This window comes from Acomys minous, assembly GCF_964271855.1.
Source record: "Acomys minous genome assembly, chromosome: 17".
In the NCBI taxonomy this organism is placed as follows: Eukaryota; Metazoa; Chordata; class Mammalia; order Rodentia; family Muridae; genus Acomys; species Acomys minous.
In genome coordinates this window covers 45,173,001-45,195,693 of record NC_140500.1, presented here as the reverse complement: position 1 = coordinate 45,195,693, position 22,693 = coordinate 45,173,001, and the positions used below count along the sequence as shown (strand labels likewise).

Here is a 22,693-nt window from a genome sequence, read left to right as displayed (position 1 = left end):
CTTTGATGGAGGGTCTGATGAGTAATAAAACGCTTCAAGCGGCAGGCGCAGCCCAGCCAGGGACAGGCACAAGAAGCCTGAGTAACCCTTCCAACTAGTGGAGCGGCCCCTGAGTGATCAGAAGCGGGCCATTATATTCTGATGGCTTGAACTTTGCTTTTACTATCTGAAACCACAGTTTCACACCAGTTACCTTCCAGCCACCAAAGTGGGCAAGGAAGCTGCATTTACAGATGCAGTAAGACGGATTTTGGTTGCCTCCTCCCCCCCAACCCGCCCCCCCCCCGCACCCCTTCAAGTTTCTGCTCCAAATATATTGGGGCGAGAGGTTGCAGCAAGGTTTCAGAAAAGTACCTGAATGGGCCAGAAACCAAAGAGGGATAGAAAAGAAACAAGAGGGGAAAAAAAAATTGGAGTACAGTTTAAGGTTTTAAATACTTAAGAATTATGGCCTCTATATCCACTCCCTGGTTCCCAGTGTCCAGCTTTCTCACGTAGCTAGTCCCTACTAATACTAGGAATCAAAGGGCACGCAGTACCAGCGAGGGGCTATTACAGCCCACACTTTATTACCCATTACTACTGAGGTCATTAACGGCAAGAGTGATCGTCGCAGCCCTCACCTATTGATCACTGTAACTGCTATCATTTAATCCTGTGTTGAATGTCTGGAAAGCGGCTGAAGGCACACGAGAGAGAGTGGTTTAGCATTGAGAAATATGGTCCAAGCTTAGAAATTACACTTTGATTCATAAAATCTAGGCAGTGGCTTAAATCAATAGTATTTAAAACAGTCATGTGAGTTTTAAACTACGGTTGTCTAATATTTATAGGGCCCTCATTGGAAGTGTTCCACGAAAACTAAACTTGGTCGTCCCCCCCCCCCAACCCCCTGACCCCCTGACCTTACCCTCCTGGAGATGAAAGTCCGTTCCTAATGTTTCATGTAGCTACAAGGGCTTGTGTCTTATCTCAGAGTTGAAGCTAATTCTTGATTTTTCCTCAGAAGACTATTTAAATATAAGGCAAAGGGGAAAAAAAATGGTCCCTGGTACTACGGCTGTGTGAACTGTCTGGGTATACAGAAATGAGTGTGCTGCATGGAGCTGTATGAACTCACAAGGAATCACAGGAGGCAACTTATGAAGACCTAGAACGATTCTGTCTAGCTGCCTTCAGGGATCAGAAATTCGAATAAAACTTCTGGCAGACATTTAAAGAGTGCAAGCATTAAAAAAAAAAAAAACCTGAACTTAAACACACATGTACACCCACAGTTAACACTCTTTATTTGAGCTTTCAGGGAACATCATGAATTTAAAAATAAAAAATAAAAAATAAAAATAAAAATAAAAAAGTAAAAACAGTGCAGGATATGCTGTTGCCTGATACCAATGGGGTGTGGCCCATCCCAGGTGCACACCAACCTGCCTGAATGGCAGAAACACAGCTGCGCTTGGCCATCTGAATGCGGCTAGTGTGGGCCTGCTGCTGCTTAATACCAGCAGCTAGGGAAGCATCTTTAGCACCAGCACGGCTGGGGAGGGCTCAAGTGCTGCTGGCATAGTTTTCTTTTCCATCAAAAGGACTCTATAACGTTGGAATGCTTGCAGACTGTTAAACACTGCACTCTGCTCTTTGCTTTCTCTTACTTCCAAAAGTGGGGGAAGGTAGGCAATGGGGAAGACCGGGTGTTGAAATTTCAAAAGCAAACAAACAAATAATAACTTAAAAAAAACCCTCATAGAAACAATACTTGGTTCTAATCTAGGAGACAATTGAAGGAATTGGGTGGGAGGCGAGACGACACAATATAAATACTGAAAATAACATGTTATCACTTCTTTCTCTCCCTTTCCTTTACACTGAAGTTAACTACAAGTAAACAGTGGCCAGAGTAAATACACATAGGCTTTGTACACTCACATCCTCTCATAATTACTATGTATACAAATCAAATAACTAAGACGGTACAAATGTAACACTCTATGTTCATTATCTTTTGTAGCATTCCCATTAACTTATTTTCAAAGAACTATTTGGAAACTGTTTTCAACCTCTGATCATGAGCCACATGTATGCCCCAGAAATGCACGTGCCTTCCATACTTCAAGCTGTGTTTGGGTGGCAACTGATGTGGTTAGGCAGTGTCACCCAGTCAGCCACACAAGGAGAGCAAAACAAATTAAATTAGAAGGCTCTAGAATGTCAAAACAAAAGCAAACAAAGAAAATGGCTCTATTTTAAGAAGAAAAAAAAAAAAAAGGAGTTATGCCCAATTCCTAGGATCATAAGGAAGCTAGCATGTATCTCTACCAGTAACCACCTGGGAAAACAGGACAGCTTTCAGAGTTAATAACCAATAGATACAACAGATAAGCAGACCATAAATAAAAGGCCAAGGAGCTTCTATTCTCTGTGTCACTAAAAAAACAATTTAAAATGAAACTAGGAAACAAACAAACAAACAAACAAACAAAATCCAAAACTTAAATCAAATAACATGCAAGGTAACTGTATCATAAAGTAAGGGAAAATGTGTTTCTGACACAATATTTCTATCTTAAAAAAAAAAAGGCATGGTATTCATGTGGCAAGTATAATTCTCTTTCATTGTGGAACACTGCTTTTTGTACAACTCTTTTAGGTTTAGCTATTTTGCCATAACACTATACAAAGCATTAAGGCAGGTAATGGTTATTATATTAATGCAAAACCATCTAAGTAGTCACTCATCAGCCTAACTGTTCTCTCAGCAACAATACAACCACCTATTAAAATTTTAGCAAAAAAAAAAAAAAAAAAAAAAAAAGAGGCCTCTTTAAAATGCAATTAGCATTTCATTTTTTATCACTTTGTTTATTACATTCTATCAACGAAAGGCTATCTTCCTTTCACATAGAATTGTTTAGTCCAGTACTTGCCTGCCTGTCAGGAGTGATTTCAGGTTACCAAGCCCAAGAAGCCATCTCTCACACAGCTGAGTTCTTTTTGTCTTCACATTTAAAAGAAAAAAAAATGGTAAAATTCTTATTTGTCTACAGCACAGGGAGTGGAGGCTGCCCTGGGCTTCTCTACCATCTTCCAGGCAGGCAAGGTTACGCCACTAAGTGGCAGCTTAATTGTTTTAGCTCTAATAAATATCAGTTGCATTTGCATAAAAATGTAAAGTTTACATAAATTAAATCGCTTCTCCCATTAGCAACTGTTAAATACAGGAAACAATGGGAGCTTTGCACAAAAATAATCACTTGCTATGAACTGATCTCTTCAACCTCAGAACCATTACTACTACCATTTTTATTTATTATTATTATTATTGTTGTTATTATTATTAAAACAGAGAAATTGCCTTTCCGTTTCTTTCTCACTCTTATTTGCCTGTAGGTGATCTCGAAAACTATTTACTGTGAGTGAGTAAAAACACGCTGACATTTCCTATTAACAAAAGCAGCAAAATCATTTTTAAGTGCAGAGAAAGGGAGGTGGAGGTGGCTAGTCCAGAAAGTTCCTTAGAAAAGAAGTGACCCACAGCTCTTTAACTCTTGAAGGGATGGGAAGAGACTCTGGCTAAGTAAGTTCTCTTAACGGAAACATTACAAACATTACAAAAGACACAACTGCATCAATCCTGTTGAGAAATACGCATCATTAAAGCAAGCCACAAAAATCTGTAGAGAGTTTTAGATCAAGGGTTACTGTGCATGGGGAAAAAAATAAATGTTTACCTTCCCTCTATAAAACCATTTTTCCCAAAACTAAGAAATAAATTGATAATTTTCCTTACTTCAAAGTAACTAGCACAGGAAATATGAGAGAAATTAAATGCAAATAAATATCTCCCCTTATACTATTGGGGAGCACTGTAAATAAATTTAAATTTAAACACATAGGTAGGCCCCAATGAGGTTACTCCAAAGTTGAATATGGATTTACTAAGGCTCTACCATTTTCCTTTCCCCTTTTGAAGAATTACTTATGCAATTTCTCACGCATACCTCCAACACCTTCACCTGATACCATCACAGTTAAGTCAAGGGGTGCAAATGAGATTCTAATGAGGAAAAACATCAGTTGCTTCTCTGACAAATTTTTCCATTCATTGATTTATTTCTAATAAAGATAAAAACCCAACCTAAAGCTCCCTACATGTGAAGGGTCAAAATATATTAAAAAAAAAAAGAAGACCCACCTCATGAAGAGCTGTGACAACTAAGAGCAATTGAACAAAAAAGCTATCTTCAGGGCCAAAAAAGACAAGAAAGAAAGAAATTAAGCTGCCACAACTGTAACAGGTTAGATTGGGGGGGGGGGGGGGAGAAATCAAATTTTAATGTATTCTCCCCTGTGTCATCTTGTTTTGTCAAGACATCAAATAGAATTGGGAAGTACAAAATAACAAGCCCTTGAGAAATCACAGAGGCTGACCTTTTTGATGTTGTTGATTTACCTTGTTCTCAGTTATTTGAACAATGATGTTTCAGATTTAAGGGCAAGATAAAGCTTAAGAATTAAAACACGGTACCGAGGTATCCTAACAAGCTCACCGGCACTTTCAGCCTGCATTCTCACCGACTCGCTGCTTCAGCCCAGTGTGAACACGGGGCCTAACGCAGGAGCTTGATGATTCTCTTTTCACTCTAAATTAATTTCCCACCCAAACAACTGCCAGGTTGGAAAAGGCACTCAGAAAAGGATATCCCTTCCTATTATCGAAAAGGAGAGGCCCAAGTTAGCCCTTGCCAGTAACTCAAGTCCCCACGATGTACCGACTGATGTTTAGCAATGGGGGACCTGAGTTCTCCGTGTTAAGTCAAAGGGAGGTGGGCTGGAGGGAAGCCGAATGCACTCTGAAACGACTCAAAACAGTGTTCAAGGAACCCCATGCTGTCCTCCTCTCAAGCAAAACAAAACAAAAAGCACCCAAAAACTTGCACCAAAGCCAGTTTTAGCTTACAGGGTCAGGGCTTTCTACAAATGTAACAATACAGATAAGCATTAGGTTAGACTTCTTGCCCCAAATAACCCTAGAGGTACAGTTAGACATCTTAACAGCAGCACAAGTGCCAGCCCTCCCTGAAACCTTATGACAATGACACATGCAGAATGACTGTGTACGTTAAGCATCCTCTACCAAGGCATATATACTGGAATGAAAAGACGCAGCAGCTAAAGGTATCTGTTTTAAAGACAGTTAAGGTAAATAAGCCAATGTTTGTAAGCACTAGCTATCATAAAGACCAAGACAGTTATCTATCGTGGCTATTTGATGATTGTAACTCCTTGTCACTGGCTGCAGAGCTTAACGTGCAACACACAGAGAGACACAATATATGCGTTTACTCACTCTAACCTTTTCTGATCAACTGTTGCTACGGTTTTTCCTTGACTGTAAATCACAAGGAACTACCTCAAGGGGCTTCTCAGTATCACTGTTTCCCCAGTTACTCAGAGCGCCGGTCTAAAGTTCCCCTTAGTGATGTTCATCCACAACGAAACCACGTAACACAATGAATTTCTCTAAGCTTCTTTCTTCTGCCAATACAAACTGTACTCAGATTTTAGTCTGAGCTGGGAATCTTGGCCGCTACATTCCCTCCTGATTCAAATGCCACTCCTGCCACGTTCAGCCACGACAAAGCTGGACTTTGCTTGCTTTTAATTCATCTAGATTTTAATTTCCCTGTCTCTTGCCATTGTGTGGAGGCTGGCTGAAAAGTTGCAGAACTGGTCAGTGTCATAAAGGAGTTTATCTTTCAAGTGACAGCTCCTGACAATGTGCAAATGCAAGGCTATGATGGTGAGGGTTTGTTTTTAAGGTACATTTAACTGCAAATACCAAAAAAAAATTTTTTTTAAATCAACTATTGTTATCATAAGCTTTCTGATGATTTACAGTTTACCAACTGAGCACGGTTATGCAACACTGCATGCCTTTAGATGCACCACGTTAGCTGGTTGAGATTTAATTAAGATCACAGCCTCTAAAATCCCTGTCAAATGAAAATTCAGAGAAGACAATACTCTCTATAGCTTCATGTACTATGTTGCCATTCGATCCTTGAAAAAAATATGAGTTAATCCACGTTTCTATGGCTGCAGACAAAAAGTTCACTAATTTTATTTTCTTTTGACACTTAGGTTGTTTTCTATTGTTTGCCATGAGATCATTCCCCTTCTAGGGAGGGAAGGAGGGAAAAACGAGAGTGAGACATGCTGCAGAAAACGCAGTTGACGTTATTATCCGATATTATCATAGCTTAGCCATGATGTCATCAATTTTCATACAAGCAACCCAAACTCAAAAGTTTCATCTGATGAAACGTGTTTATTAAAAAACACAACACAAAAGCCTACCTTCTTTCAGTTACTTGGATTAAATCACTGACAGGCTGTGTTTCCCATTTCTTTAAACAGCCAACTTTCTGTTAAACAGGCTGCAGATTTGGGGAGGAAAGGTAGGTTCTTTAAGCAAATTGGCGAATACAGACTCCACTCCTAGAGTTCTGCACGGAGTCCTTCTGGCTGGAAAACAAATGTCTTTATACATTTTTATTTCTTCTACACTAGAATGGACCTGTGCTAATTTATCTTGAAGGAAAAAAAAAAGGTGGCTGAGTGGTGTTTTACAGTGAAATGCATTTTAATTTGTATCATTTCGATATTTACTTGCTTATGTCATGCCTTTGAAATGACAGGTGCTTGCAGTCTTGCTCTCGATGGCCACTACACAAATAACTGTCTTGCCTGAAAGGGCTAATGCGGTACTAATGAACAATAAATCAACTTTGATTATCAAGTGTCAGCCCACAGACTTCTATCACATCCCAGGGATACTGGCAGCCAGTGTCTGGGCAGGCAGGCTGTATTTTGGTTTCATTTTTACACACTTTTCACTGAAATGTGTCAGGCAGCTACAAAGAACCACATAAAATAGAGCCCCCCCCCACCCCCCAGTTCTGCAAAATCGCTCATCTTGATTTGTCTTACTGAGCGATGAATCTGAAACACCCAAGATAGCCAGCTATTCTCTTAGGCAGCAGTAACAGCAACACACATCAGACCCTGAAGTCGAATCTTAGCCTGATTATGTTCCAGGACTTTAACACTGACAGGCAAGTTTGTAACACTTTACCACATACTGCATAGATAGATCTTCATAGAAAATAGCTAACAAACAAACAAACAAACAAACAAGGCAAGAGGGGCCTTAGAAATAAATGTCACTTGCATTGTTAACTGAAAAAAAAAAGGAATAGTCTGTCTTTTTACCCTAACTTCCTAATGATAAAATACATGTAAGCTTTTTTTCCCTTAGGCAGATTAGTCACTGATAGTATGATTCACGTTTCCTGTTATCAGCCTTATTTTTCCCCCAAATGTGTCACTTTCAGAATGTTGGAATCTATGGAAATGAGGTGATTTGCATTTTTAAATGGGCTTGATTAGAACATTTGGTCTGTGTGGACGAGCCTATAGCAATTATCAGACATTTTAGTTGCAACCGGAAGGCCTTGAAGGAGTTAACCCCAGGGAGGAAGAGACTACATAGAGACTGCATGTGCTATACTCTGAAAACTACCACCCTTTTCCTAAAGAGCCTTTGCTTCCCAGCACCGTTCTTGGGAGGGGGAAAAAAGTCCGGTTTCCGTACAGTTCTGATAGTTGAGTAAGCTACACTGAGGGCCAGTTCAGATGGGAGCTCACTGTGACAAGCCTTCAGGCTTCTGCCCTTACAAACCCCAAACCTTGCTTACTACTTTATCAACGTGGCCAAGTAAAGCCACAGAGGATGGAGATCTCCAACCTGCCGGAGTGCATGGCACAGCCTGCCTGCCTGCTGAGGTGCCTGGCTCTCCTTCCTTTCCCTCCCTCCTTACCGTGGCTGCGAACTTCTTCAATATCAACAGCTAAGCTGCAGAAACGCCTGGACAGACAGAAACAAACTACCAGAAGCAAAAGAAACCGCCACACTGGTTCCATTGAGATTGAAGACTTTTCTTCTATTTCACACGCTCTGTGAGTGACATGAATCACAAACCCCAGACGGATGCCCCCGAGTGCTATGGAGGGATGGCACGGGGGATAGCCAAAAGGTCTTTACCAAAGTGTCTATGTGAAGGCCACACCAGCGGAAAATGAAACGCCAACACCGGGGAAAGATGCAGAGGGAAAGAGAGAAATACACGCAAGACTTCCTCTAACTCCCAACTCCACTTCATCCAAGAACAGTTTTTAAAGAGAGATGAGAGAGCGCAATAGAGAACGAGGGAGATCTGTGTCCAGGACCCACAGGCCTGGTTTCCCACCCTCCTGTTCCTCTCTGTCTCCACTTCCAGAGCGCAACTCCGCTCCAAGTTGATCAACAGCGCCCGGGCTGGGGCTGCCGAGCCTGAGAGTCAAGTTGAAAGCTGCCGGGCGCCCCTGCCTTCCCTGGCAAGGTCCCCGGAACCCCGGGAAGCTGGCAGTGCATAGCCCGGGATGAAGGGGTGGGTTAGGGGAAAGAAGGAGGAGGAGGATAACGAGGAGGAGGAAGCGAAGCGGGCAAAGACGGAGGAGGACCGGGACCAACCTGACACTCTCCATGTAGCCGCCAGGCGCGCGCAGCCGGCTCGGGGCGCCCGCGCGGGGCCGGGCTGGGTCCGGCGGCCTCGGTGCAGGCGGACTGCACGCGCAAGGGGCGCTCGGGCTCGCGGGCTGCCGCGCCGCGCCGCGCCCACCCGCCCCGCCTTGCTCCACCAATCACAACCCGCCTCTAAACACCCCGCGCCGCCGCTGCGCCCCACACAATGGGCTCCGCCCGCGCCCCGCGCCCCGGCCCCCTCCGCGCGCGGCAGGTGAAACCGACGCTCGGCCCCGCCGCCCGCCTTTTGTCTCCCCAGCAACTCCTCTTTAATTGCTGTTAACCCGGTGACCCCCCTCGGGCTGACGTCTGGGCCGTAGCCGGCACCGCGCCGGGGCGCGCATCTCCCCCACCCCCTATCCCCTCTGCGCCCTGGGCCCCACTGGCCAGCCAGCTTTGGGGAAAGGGCTAGTTTGTTTCCTCTTTGAAACTGACAAAGAGTTGTCCTAACCTTCAGGGACGCGGAGCAGGAGGGCCCCTATGCGCCCTCCGCCAAGCAAGCCTTCGGCTCCAGCTGCTCCGAGCTACGGAGCCGGCCCAAGGGAAAGCTTGCCGGGCGCCAGGCTTTGCCTTTCCTCGAAAACCCGCCTTGGTGGAGAACTTTCGCTTCACGTCGGTAGTGGGGCCCAGCCTTCGTCTCTTCGCCACCCTTGCGGATCTAGAGGCCGCCTTAACAAAGTGGGCCTGCCTGCTCACTCTGGGAAGGAACCCCACAAGCGGCTCCAAATAATTCACAACCCAACGTGCCTCCTCGCTACTTCCCCTCTAGAACGACAGCTGCCACACGTTTGCTAAGAAATAATTCTTGAAATTCCTTTCTTATTTATGCACCATCAGCCACAACAAAAGCGCCTCTCAACAGGCACTTTGAGATGACCTCGGTTAGAAACACACTCTGCTTAGATGCTGGGAGCAAAGGGCAGTGTTGTGGAGTTTTTGTGTTTTGTGTTTGTTGTTGTTTTTAGGTCACCAATAATGCTAAACTTTGTTGGCTCCAGTGTTAGGATTTAAGTGGCAGGTTAGCCTACAAGGTATCAACAGCTTCCGAAATCACCTCTCAATTTTGCTATTTCCAAACTTAAGAGTAAAACTTTGTGGCTTGTATATTTAAAAGACCAACAACAAAACCAACCCACACAATTTTATTATTTTCTTGAAAATAACCAGGAAACAGAGTAGTGAAATCAATGATTACCCATGTCTCGTCAATATGAACTTTTTTTTAAAGCAACAAAGTATTACCCAGTAAATTCCAAGACATTTACTTAAAAGTACTTTTTAACTTCGGGTATATTAAATGCAAGTTGCTACGATCCTGAAAGCATACTGATAATATTTCTAATCAAGAAAAAGCTTGGACTTCAGTGAGGTCAGCAAGGCATCAGCCTGGGCCACGCAAGAGCCCCTACTGGTACTCCCCATCTATCCGGGTGTTAAATGGGTGCAGTTCACACACCACTCCCCACTCTGGCGTGCTGTGTCACATAATAAATTTATTAATGGTCTTTGTTTTTTTCCAGCTCACAAAAATGTCACCCCACCCTTTCATGAATATTCAACAAAGAACCAGGGTGGGGGTTTGAGAAGGGCCTTGAATCTGCCACAGCACCCAAACCCTCAATCAGTAGAAGAACTCTTGCGTTTTGAAGAACCCGGGTGCTTCTTTCCAGAAAGGCAGGCAGAAGCACCAAAGTAGGAAATGAAAAAGAGGAAGGTTTCCTCTAACCTCAGAAAGCAGAGTGAGCCATTTTGAAATACACATGCCGACTTTTTTAAAAAAAAATATATAAACTACTTTGAGTTAGTGAGTGTGAACAAAGCTGGGGTGAGCCGGAAATAAACATGCTTCGTCCAGCTTAAGATCTGCAGCAGGAGTCCATAAAACTCATTCATGCTTTGACAAGTAGCGCCTACCTCCACCCGGGTCAGCCTTTATCAGTTAATAGTCTCCAGGAGCTTCAAAACAATAAACAAACCGGCAAACAACAACATTACAGACGCTCAGGGCCCAGCTGCGGAGGCCAGCCTTGCACAAAATAATTAAAGGGTGATGCAACGGCCAATGGCAACTAGAGTGCTGAATTGCATGGTGGTGGCTGGGAGCTTCGTGAGACTCAAGAGCAGGAGAGGTCTGGGAAGGCCCCTTGGGGAAGTTGTGTGTAAAGGCCTGGAGGTTTGGATAAGAGGGTACTACACCAGGCAGGAAGGAAGGGTTTAGTGAGCAGGCCAGGGGCTACCTGGAGCCCAGGCCACCCTCTCCAGATAGGTGACATGGTGACTCAGAGGCTAGTTGTGAGTTAGGAATCACACTACCAGTGATAAATCTGTGTTCCTTTGTAGGAACCTGGGACACTTGGGGAATTCTGAGGTGGCCTTGTGAGGTTTTTGGCCCTGAGACTAGCATCCAGGGAGAGTCGCTACATTCCATGCCTTGAGGAAAATATAAAAATATGAAACCTCCTGGTTACTGACTTTTTTCACTACCTACAACACAAGGTTGTTTTGGAAAGCTAGGGCAAATAGGCAAAAACAATGGGGGAAAAAAAAAGAGGAAGAAAAACAGTTTTAGGATTATTGTGGGGGGCGTTAGCTTGAGTTACTCAGCCCCAGGAACAGATGCAGTTGTAACTTGAATGGAAATTGCCATCCCATTTTTCAGAGGAAGAAACTGAGTTTCAGTAATATAAACTGGGAGCCAGGCTTGGTGGTCAACATGTCTGTAATACCAGTACTTGGGAGGTAGAGTCAAGAGTTCATGATTATCCTCAACTATATAACAAGTCCCAGGCCAGCCTGGGCTCCATGACAATCTGTCTCAAAACAGAAAAACAAAAACAAACAAACAAAAAACCAGAAAGGCAGAGTGGTTTTGTTTCCCTGTGAGTCAGACATGCCTCACACCGCAGCTCTATAAGGCAAAACAGACACTGGGTAATCAAAAGGGGTGGGGTGGGGGGGGTGGGGGGGGAGATGGTTATGCAGACAGGATACCTGAGGTAGGGGTGGGGGAGGCTCATGTTTAAGGAACAGTGAAGGAAACGATAAATACTGTACTTAAAAATATTTTTTTGATGCCCACATCCTAACACCCACAACAGACACAGTCTTGTTCAAACACCACATATTAAGAAACCTGTCAGTTGCTGAATGAACCCATTGTGCAGCTGGCTGTGCACTTAAGAGCAGATTGCTATGATCCCATACCAAACTCTAACCACCAAATAATACACCTGAGACTCCAGTCGGGTAGCTTGTTTGGTTTTGCGGAGCCTCAGCCTTGAACACAGAGGAACCGTGAAAGGTTTCACTGCCCATTCTGAGCTGGGAGCGGGGGAGACAAGACGTATTGTCGGAGGAGACAGAAGGAGCATCCGACTCGCTGCCCCCCCCCCCCGTGGCATTATTGCACATGTTGATAAATGGTGGCATAGCAGTGAGGTAGATACAGTCACAGGGCCCCGGCCCGCGTGCTTCTCAGCATCTGCTTGGCCAAGGCTGCTTGCATACAACTAGAGAAAAGGGTCCAAAAATGAACTGAGAGGCCAAGGTCGAACTTAAGCTCCTAGTCTTCTGCCAAACAACTCTTGCATCAACACCTGCCCCTCCACTCCTTCCCAACTAATTTAGTAGTGTACCTAGACTAGAATGACAAAATGAAAAAAAAAAAGTGATTCTTTTACAGAAGCAGGGGATAGAGACTTTAGGTCCTCTGCCACCCAGCGCTGTGTCTGACGGGTTGCCACAGAGGCTTTGCTTCTTCCGAAGGGTCTCCCCAGCAGTATTCCTCCAAAGACCACCAGCAGGGCCAGCCAATTAGACTTACTAAATTGCAACAGCCATGCCCCATTCCTGAGATTTGGGCGTTTGTCTCTAAGGAAGCGCGTTTTCTGTCTTGATTGAAGCGGTGCTTTTACTTAAAAATATAAATTAATACATCATCCATCTGCAGGGAGCTGAGCAGTTAGCTGCCTATCGATAGTGTTTATGTCGCTGTTATGTCTACATTGACAATGAAACTAATTATGTTGTTTTTCATCTGAGCCTGTTAGTTTGGCCAAGGGAAAAGCCTCCGCTGCACTGGAGTTTAAATGTCTCTTTACGACAGTCTCCAAATGGCCATTCACATCTTCCCTGGATGCAACATTTTATAACGCCATCATCACTGAGTAAAATTATACATGTAAACAGCGTAACATGTCAACATTCAGGGAACTTATAATGAGCTACAGAAAACATTTATCAAAAAAAAAATTTTTTTAATTCTTCACTGAGACACTGTCTTAAAAGAAAATATGTATCTTTCATTATAAATGTGAAAACATTCCTGAAACATCAAGGTAAACAAAATCATCAAAGAGAAACAATAACTTCTCGGAGCCTTGCAGCTGACTGTCTAATAACTTACCCTCTCTTGTTTATGATGAAACCATAATCCCTTGCTTTAACATGACATGAAATGTACTAATGTGTTGCTTCTGCCACAGAACTACAACTGATTACATGGATGTGCATTAAACTCTCAAAATCATACATGTTTTCGGGCAGAGGAGAATTCCCCCACGGGCTTTCATCCTTCACATCAGGCGGGGAGGTCAGGACCACCACCACCAAGTGACATCTTCACGTCCCCTCCCAAAAATGACAGCACCTACAGCTCACCTACTTGGTACCCTGGGCAGGAAGCTCAACAAAAAGAGCTCACTCAAGAGGAATGAAAAGATGGCTCTTAGGGGGAATGGCATTCCTTTTTAATTTTTTTTAAACGTTTAATTATGTAGAAACTCGCTGATATCAGGTGAAGCCACTGGCTGCCTTTAGTGGAGTCAGCTTTTCAGGAGGCCTGTGGTGTGAGTGTGCCACAAGACAGGGGAAGAGGAGGGGGTTGCAGCGCGGGGTGGGGTGGGGGAGCATGTCCCATCCTGCCCTGGGAACACAGCTTACAGATGCTCCTCCTATGCCACGCCACCCTCCTCTGACCCAGGGTTGACACACCCTTGTGTCAAAACCTTCTTTACGCCTGCCCTCTGCTGGTAAGCCTGCCAGGATTAGGAAATTTCATCTATCTCAACTTATTTAGAAGAAAACTTTTAAAATCCAGAGAGAAGGTGTGTAAGAACCTAATAACTGAAATGCATACATTACGGGGCCGGGGTGAAACTGAGGGGGTGGGCAGGGGTGCCAACAGCGAACTGTGGTACTTTCGATGGATGAGCCAACAGCCATCTATTCTACTGCCTGCTGGCTCATGGCTCATGGCTCCGCAGTGCAAACTTTATATTTTAGCTTGCCTAGGAGAGCAACCTGCATGGCCGCTGGGCATCCTGCCTTGCTTACTCTCCAGGGAGAATATGTCAGCGCATTTTCAATAAAACACCTTCTTAGCAGTAATGGGCCACTGTTCCCGTTTCAATAGTCCCTAAGGTTTCATGATCTAGTATATTTGGCTGAGTCAAGTTCAAGTTGTTTTTTTTTTTTTTTCTGGCATTCAGAAGATTCATAAAAGGAAGAGGGCTCCCTTTTGCCTGTCCTGTAAGTGGGGGGGGGGGGGAGAGCTTAACTTTTTGAAACATTAGCTGGAGAGATGTCCCCTCCAAACAAAGGGATGCTATTCCTCCAGCCCCATTCAGCTACCCAGCACTTGCAGGCTAGCCTCCAGGAGGCAAGAGGGCTCTGGCTTTTAGGGGGTAAATTTCCACAGTGGTGTGCTGGGGTTTAGCAGGGCAACCCCTGTCAGTGTCAAAGGGAAGTGTGAGGCTTGCACAAATCCCTGCATAGCATTTCAAAAATCTATCTCAGGGATGGGAAGACGAAGCTTAGCAGTTGCAACCTCAAAAGCATTCAGGAAGTAGCACTCCTGACAGCGCTTTAGATGCCGAGTAAATGCGCTTATAAAGGACACCCAATCCGGCTGACAATAAATCTTACACAGGGAAGCCCACACAGGGCTGTGGAATCCCCTCCAAAGATAATTGCCTTCCACACCGTGTGGCAAAGAAACCACTACATGGAAAACACTTTCTGCTGCCCAGAAGCTCCGGACAGCTCGCTTTTCTTTCCTTAATAGTCAGCGATCTCACACACACACACACAGACACTTAACACTCTGCCTTGAAGAGTGGCCTATCTAGTTTAGTTTTACAATTAAGCTTAGTTGTTTAGGAGTTAAGATGCTTTTAGGTCTAGATAGATGTTTTAAGTTGATAATGACGAGATATGATAGATACTAATTTACATTCAGAATTTTAGACTCACCAAGATAGGAAAGATGTTTTCTTCAAGGCTGCCAAATGCAAATAGCCAAAGCACTACAAATGTAACACATGTATAATTCCTGATTGTTTTGGGGCTCTTCTTGCTGTAGGTAGTTTATTGTGTATGTATGTAATAATATAAAAGTATATGTAAAAATATTTAATAAACATTGTAGAAAAAAAAGATAAAAAGAAGAAGAAGAAGAAGAAAAAAAAAGAGTGACCTAGCAAAGTACAAGTGTGTATCTGCTTTTAAAAAGAAAAGTTAGGAGGCCTGCTCGGGGAGTGGGAGAAGGAAGCAGAGGCTGGAGAGAGATGCTGCCACTGGAACAGAAACAGGAACATGGGAATGGAATCAGAGGGGACATCCTCATAGGCAAACCTGGACCCCCACCCCCACCCCCAACCAGTCACTGAAGGCTCATGTTCCAAGAGCTGGGACACATCCAACAGACAGTGAGGTGAGCAGAGCTCTTCTAATACGAGGTGGCTTCAGGTGGCCTGAGTCCAGTACCTGACATGATCATGAATGAATACTGTGGCTGTGTAAATCATCTCCATTCTTAGGGTCTACGTATTTCTCCCAGACAAAGAGAAAGATGGATGGAGCATGGCGTAGGTGACCTTAATCTGCAGGTATTGTCTGCTTATAGTTATAGTCCTATGTGAAACAACCAGAAGATGGTTTAAGGATAGAAAGAGGGTTGGGGAGGTGCTTTAGTGGCTAAGAGTACTTGCTGCTCTGTCAGACGACCTGGGTCTAGTTCCCAGCACCCATGTGGCTGCTCTCAGTCATGTGTGACTCCAGCTCCAGGGGATCTGATGCCCTCTTCTTGCTTCCTTGGGTACTGGGTACCCACATGGTGTACATTCATACATGTAATAACACACACACACACACACACACACACACACACACACACACACACCACATCACATTAAAGAAGAAAGACATGAGCAGGGCATGGTGCACACCTTTACTCCCAGCACTCGGGAGGCAGAGACAGGCAGATCTCTGAGTTCAAGGCCAGCCTGGTCTACAAAATGAGTCCAGGACAGCCAGGGCTACACAGAGAAACCCTGTCTCAAAAAATAAACAACAACAACAAAAAGAGATGTAACGACACATATCTATAACCCTGCACTGGAATAGAAAGTGAGAAGTTTGTGGGCATCCTCTAACACACAGTGAATTTAAAGCTAGCCTGGCAGTACAGACCCTATCTCAAAACAAAACAAAACAAAACAAACAACAGCAGCTAACAGTAGCTTGATGTTTAGAGTTAGGGAATCACTATCAAGGCACCAGTAATGCAGAAAAAAAGATACAAAACAAAACAAAAGAACCCAAACTGTGTGGGCAATTTCCCACAGCCTTGACTGGGGTCCTAATCTGGAGCACTAACACTATTATCTGGGTGTGGCAATGCATACCTACAATCCTACCTGAGGCAGGATGGACATAAGTTTCAGGCAAGCCTGGGTAAGTAACAAGACCTGGGTCCCCCAAAACAAGCAAAACAACAAGAAAAGGGTGGAGGGCACAAGGGAGGGACCTTATGAAATACCAGCAGCTGTGCTGCATGGATTCTGTATAGATGAGGTCTCAGATGGAGACAGGAGATGCTCTAATTTCCAAACACATGCATGCAACTTTGCCCCTCTCTCCTCCTCCTACCACAATCACTTCTGAATGTCTTCCCAAGCCATTTCACCTTCTTCTGTGTCATACTGGAAGTAGGTGAAAGGATGGTTGCATGCATCAAGTAGATGCTGGGGATGACAGGGTCTAAGCCTAAGGCTGGACTGCGGGGGGTGGGGGGGGGGGTGGGGTGGGGGGGGGTCGGGAGTCTGTATCACTGGGATGTCCCTGTTGAGTCAAACAGCTCTAGAGAAAATGCACACACGGGGAAAGTATGTAGTCCTGCCTGCAGGCTGGTTATGTATTCTTTGTGTTATTCCAAATGGCATTTCATTCTTCATGAGGAAAAGGAGCAGATGAAGCAGGAAGCTTTCAGGTCATGTAGAACTTCCCTCTTTTCAAACAAATAATGCATTGTCTCTGAACAATGAGAGGGATGTCTAATTGATCTTAATTAAATCCACTGATGTCCAGTTTTTGAGATAGGTCAGGGCAGTCTATGTAACATCACAACCCAACAGGCCGGCCCTCTGGGACCGGAGGGCACTGTGGTTAACTGTTCGCTGACACACTCCATCGTCACTCAGCATCCACTGCCATCAGTCAGCAACCGCCATGGTCTACACTCCTACTTCAGAGTCTTGCTTGTACCCTTCTCTACCTCATGGTGGACTAGGGCTCAAAGTCCAACCTCATCAGCTGAGATGGCGTCTCACCAGGGCCAGCCTTCCAATGGTGCCATACCCTGCTGTGACATTCTATGAAACAGGACTCTGTTTGTCCCCACTGCCGTTGGAGACCGTGATTTATAGTTATGACAAGAGAGATGTGCGTCTGAATGCCATAGTAGCTACTGGTTACCAGTGAGTCATAGAGGTACATCTTATATTTCTCCATCCACACTGAAGCAATCATCTGCCTCACAGTGGATAGACTTAGACGTTGCTACACTCTGCCGCGCCGGTGTTAGGTGAACCCTGTTTCTGGATTTGAGAGTGCTGGTATGAATGCGCGCAGCATAGGGTAAGACCCCAGTCCCCAGATAGGAGTCTACAAGCCCTCTGATGGTGGCAACTGTGAGGGGATCCTCGGCAGTCACTCGGCTAGTAAGCGGCAGGGCTGGGATGCGATTCTCTGTGTGTTCTCCATTCTCACCCCTAGAGGCCCAGCTTTCTCAGTGGATAGCCTTTATGCTAGCTGTACAGCTCAGGCAACTTTGAGGCAAGAGGCAACAACAACAACAACAACAACAACAACAACAACAACAACAACAACACCTAACCCTAGGCAGTCTTCAACAGGGAGGTGATGGGAATCCCACAAAGAGCTCACTGAAGGTCATAGATGGGGTTATGTCCTGCAACTTTGGCAAAGAATCCAGCAAATTAAAGGGAAATGAAAGGTGGGGTGGTACCTCGCAACATGATGGAAAATAAACCCTGAGGTCATTATGGAAGTGTGTGATACTCATATCATTCCTGTAGCTCCTCCTTACCAACAGAAAACTTTATGAAGCACATACTGCTATACCCACTTAACAGATAGGTGAAGTGAGGCAGTAAGAGTTCAAAGTACTTATCCAGTATCTTATTGGTAGTAGTGGAGAGTTGGGACTTTAATGCTATATATAATACCCTGCTAGAGATAAGGCCAGGGCTAGGTGGAAGCCTAGGAGTACGAAGAGGCCAGTCTAGTTTAGTTTGATTCCCTTGGGGGAAAAAAACGTGACCACCATCAATTGATAGATATAAATTAATCCTAAAGCAGTTATGTTCCTACACAAATGTGCAATGACAGTCCTCAAAAAGGCTAGCAGGAGGAAGGATTAAGAAGATTGAAGAAAGCCGGGTGCAGTGGCACACAACTGTAATCCCATCACTCCAGAGGCAGAGGCAGAGGCAGGTGGATCTCTGAGTTCAAGGGCAACCTGGTCTACAAAGTAGTGAGGCCAGGACAGCCAGGGCTACACAGAGAAACCCTATCTGGGGTGGGGGAAGGACTGAGGAGCTGACACAGTGAGACATTCCTTTGATTAGGGGTTATTTCACATTCCCCTCTTTATTGTGGGAGAGACTGTCCCTCACCTCCTTCCAGTACATTACTAGACACCAACCAGTGGCTATCAGCCATGGGCTGGAAAGTACCCAAGCTCCTCTACTGATACACAATGTCTTAGACTCAACAACGAACCAGCAGACTGTGTGGCCAGCATGGTGACCTGGGAAGGATGTGACTTCTTGTCTTGCACATGCTGCTTCCTGGCTATACTTTTGGTAAATATTTGATCTCGCTGTGCCTCAGTTTCCTCAAATGTCACCCACCCGAGGCTTAGAGAAGATGGGGGCAGGTCATCACTTCGGGTTCTTCCCATTGTTATCACTGTCATCACGTGTGACTTGCTCCTTTGACTATAATAGATTCCCACAAACCAAAATATGATTTCAGTCCTCTGGGCTTCTTATTTTCCTAGGGAGGCAGGTCTATTCCAAGTCCCATAATGTCCACACGCAATAACTCTTTCATGCAATAAAAGAAGACAATTGGTTGTTCTGTGTCTGAAATCTAGACACAAAACAAGAACAAGAAACACCATCCTGAAGGCAAAATGGCCACCTCATTTACATACCTAAATGACCAAGTGTATAACATCCACCAGCTAGAGCATCTCCTGGATGTGCCGGAGGAGTGTGGTGGTCCAGTGAAGAGCAAGCTCGCCAGGATCCACTGAGCCAATGTTTTTAGAGGGTTAGTCTGCCCCAAATAAGAACTGTCAACTATAATTTGCCAAAAAGAGACCTAATTTTGAAAACTCTTGTGTGTTGTATTATGTGGGTGTGTTGGTGTGGTTATATGTGTGAGTACATGTGTATAAGTAACATCACATGTGTGTGGATGTCAGAGGAGAACCTCAGCTCTTAGTCCTTGACTTCCACCATGGTGCAGACAGGCCTCAGGGATGCTCTGTGAGGACAGCTGGCCCGTAAGCATCATGGAAGGGCCCTCTCTTGGCTTCCCCACTGTCTTGGTAGCAGTGGATGGCAGATACCCAGTACCTTGTTCATCTTTTTACACGGGTTTGTGGTTCCAACCTCAGGTCCTCAGCCTTTGTTCAACAAACGCAGCAAACCCACTGAGCCACCTCTGCAACCCTAGAGACCTAATTTCTCAGAACCTTTAGCCTTTTTTTCCGACAGTTTTTATCCCTGTTATCTCATGATATGCAGAGTGCGTCTCCAGAAAAGAAAGCCTTCCATGGAGTCCCACACAGCTTGGCTCTGAAGACGGCTCAGCTCATCCACATAGCACCGAGGATTAACAGCCTAACAAGCAAATAGTTAAGACTCTTCTTAAAGTTTCTAACCTAACAGATTTTGCAATGTGAAAAGTGGAACCTGGCCAGTGACCCCAGGCCACTTGGAATGGCCTCTCTCAGTCACGTTTATTTGCCTAGTTAACACCGTGTAGACACACAAGGATCCTAGCACATGGGCTCTTATCTGGACTTTTGGGATAAGGGACATTTTGAAATGAGACAAAGGTCAAGCTGAATATTAAAAGGATGGTGCTCTGCTCAGCAAGTTTCGTGGACAGGCTAGTAAGGCATTCAGACTACGGGGACAGCACACACTGACTTCACACAGTAGGTGACAGGAGACCAAACCCTAGCAAATGTGGTACTCACATGCTTGACTGCTTAAAACCCATGTTCAAACAGCGTTCTTGGGATGCTGAAATTTTTTCCTCTTTCTCACATTCACTGTATTTGCTAAATCCCAAGTTTTACCCACTTCCTGGCTCAGTCCCCAGGCCTTTCATCCATCTGATGCCCGGGGTCTCTCTGCCTTGGCCTCAGCTGGGTCAGACACACACCCACTGCTTCCCAAGCCAGTGGGCGGACCTTCTTTATGGCATCTTGTTGTGGGGACCTCTAGATTATTTTCGGTGGCTAGTTTAAAGTCCAAGGATGGTGAGAGAACTACCAGCACGGGCTGAACGAGAATCTACTCTAGGGTCAGATACTTTGGTTTCCAACAAGTTTAAGTAGCACTAAATCAGACCCAGATAGACTATTATTCAGTTAAATACAACAAAAACGTCGAGGGACCTCTTCTTCAACTAGAAGCAATTTCCAAAGCATTATGGAGCGAGTGACAATCCTTTTAGAATCTACGGAGGAGAATAGGGCTTGACAAACCACCACTGGCAGGGGAGCACAGACCATTCAGATAGCTCTCAAACTTCACAATGTGGCTCCAATCTCTGGCCCATGGGGCCTAGTTCTTTTTGCTTGTTTGTTTTGGTGTGGCTTTTGCTGCTGTTTGTTTGTTTGTTTTTTGTTTGTGGCTGCACAGGAGGCGCTCCTATACATCTTGCTCAACCATTTCTAATATCTAAGGGGCTTGGGGGTGGGCAGAGGCAGTTAAAGACCTGTCTTATAATCTAGATATTGCAGAATGGGAGAAAGAAGCCAAGCCTAAATAACAACAGCAGCAAGAACAACAACAAAAAGCCTCTATTAGGAAAAAAAAGTCCAATGTAAAGATGAACACACACACAGTAAAACAGGCCTCTGACGTGCCTATCTTCCTACTCATGGCATGCAACTGTAAGTGGTACTATCTTCCTGACTCCCCAGCACCCCAGCAAATGCCAAAGAGTGTCCTGCATAAGGACCTCACCATCTATCAGATGATTCTCTCTCCCTCTCTGAATCAGGGTCTCAACTGTGTTAGGCCTGACTGGCCTGAAACTCTCCACATAGGCCAGGTTGGTCTCCATCTCCCTCCTAAATACCAGGATTAAAGATGTGGGTCATCATACACATGTGTGTCGATATGTAAATGTGCACATATGTGGTACGTGTGTATGTATGTGTATGTTTGTGTTAATGTATGTATGTGCATGTGGTGCATGTGTGTATCTTTATTATTTTTCTCATGTAAGTGTTTTCTCTGAACCATAAGCTCGAAAAGGTAAGTTCATGACTTCCCCTTCCTTTGCCTATGAGACCTATATCACAGCTATGGGGAAAATAAACCAAGTGCTTACCAAATACAGCATCATCTCTGCACGCAAGACGAATACTCCGTGTAAGAGAGACAGGCTGGCACTACCATGTTAAGCAAAGTCATGTTGATGACAATTTGTAAATGAGTGACGTCAAATGTAGCAAAGTACAAATGTATGCAGGGCTTATGACCGGCTTCTTTAAAAACAAAACAACTAACAGAAACACTGCATAGCTTAGTGAATAATGATGTGTAGAGCCCTAGCTACACGGAGTTCATGACTGAGGCTAAGAGGCTGTACCTACAGAACGTAGGCAGCTACTGAGGTCTTTAAAACACCCCGAACTTCTGTTGTTCTTATAGCTTAGTCTAACCGAAATAATTCATCTGGGTACAGTAGCATACTCAGTACTTGTGGGGTAAGGGAGGTGAAGGAGGGGTTCAAGACCTGCCTGAGCTATTTAGTAATAGCCTTTCTAAAACATTAGAATTATTAAGAAACACACACACACACACACACACACACACACACACACACACACACACACACAGATCAACATAGGCTGGAAGACACCATTCAAGTGTTTCTAGTAACAGAACATTGTGAAATAAGATTCAAGGAGACTCTTCTCAATAATAATAACAAACATAATAAAAATAAAAAATAATAATACACACTATTTAAAGAAAAACAAAGTGAATAGGGAAGATCTGTAGGAAGGCCACAGTCCACAGTGCCTCAGGGCCACTAAAAAGCCCCAGATAGCAGGCACCTTGACTCTCCAAGAGCTAAAGGCTTAGGAACGCCCTGATCTCTGCCTCTCCTTAGGTACTTGGTAAGCTAGGTTTCCCGTGACTTCCGTCATTGCTGGAGCAATGCGGGCCGGAGTTCAGGAGCCCTCTGCCTAGTTCAGAGGAGGGCCAGGGGGATTGGTTCCTCATTATTCTATTAGCCAGCCTAAGGCCTGCAGGGGACCCTCCCTCCTGCTAGGCCCCGATTGGCCCCTGCTGGTTTGACAATCATTTCCTGACTAATTGCCACAGGAACTGAATTGCCACCTTGGAGTCCTTCACTCTGTGCTTGGATCATGGTACAAGCTTGCCTTCACTCCCATTAAAGATCTTTTCCATTCTGATCTACTATTTCAGCCTGCTGAGACCTTTACAA

The 22,693-nt window shown here is 44.7% G+C and overlaps 1 protein-coding gene across 16 annotated transcripts in view; it reads right to left on the bottom strand.

The window, feature by feature from the left end:
• The window catches only part of FOXP1 (forkhead box P1), a 606,995-nt gene that overhangs the window by 95,580 nt on the left and 488,722 nt on the right, over nucleotides 1-22,693 (bottom strand). The window contains exon 1 of one of the 16 annotated variants that reach the window (XM_084764902.1): nucleotides 9,075-9,359. The exons of 14 other annotated variants lie outside the window; for them this stretch is intronic. The gene's annotated coding sequence lies outside the window, so the exon portion shown is untranslated. Of the gene's footprint in view, nucleotides 1-8,572; nucleotides 8,729-9,074; nucleotides 9,360-22,693 lie in introns of those variants that run through there. One more of the 16 variants, XM_084764904.1, reaches the window with a different exon arrangement.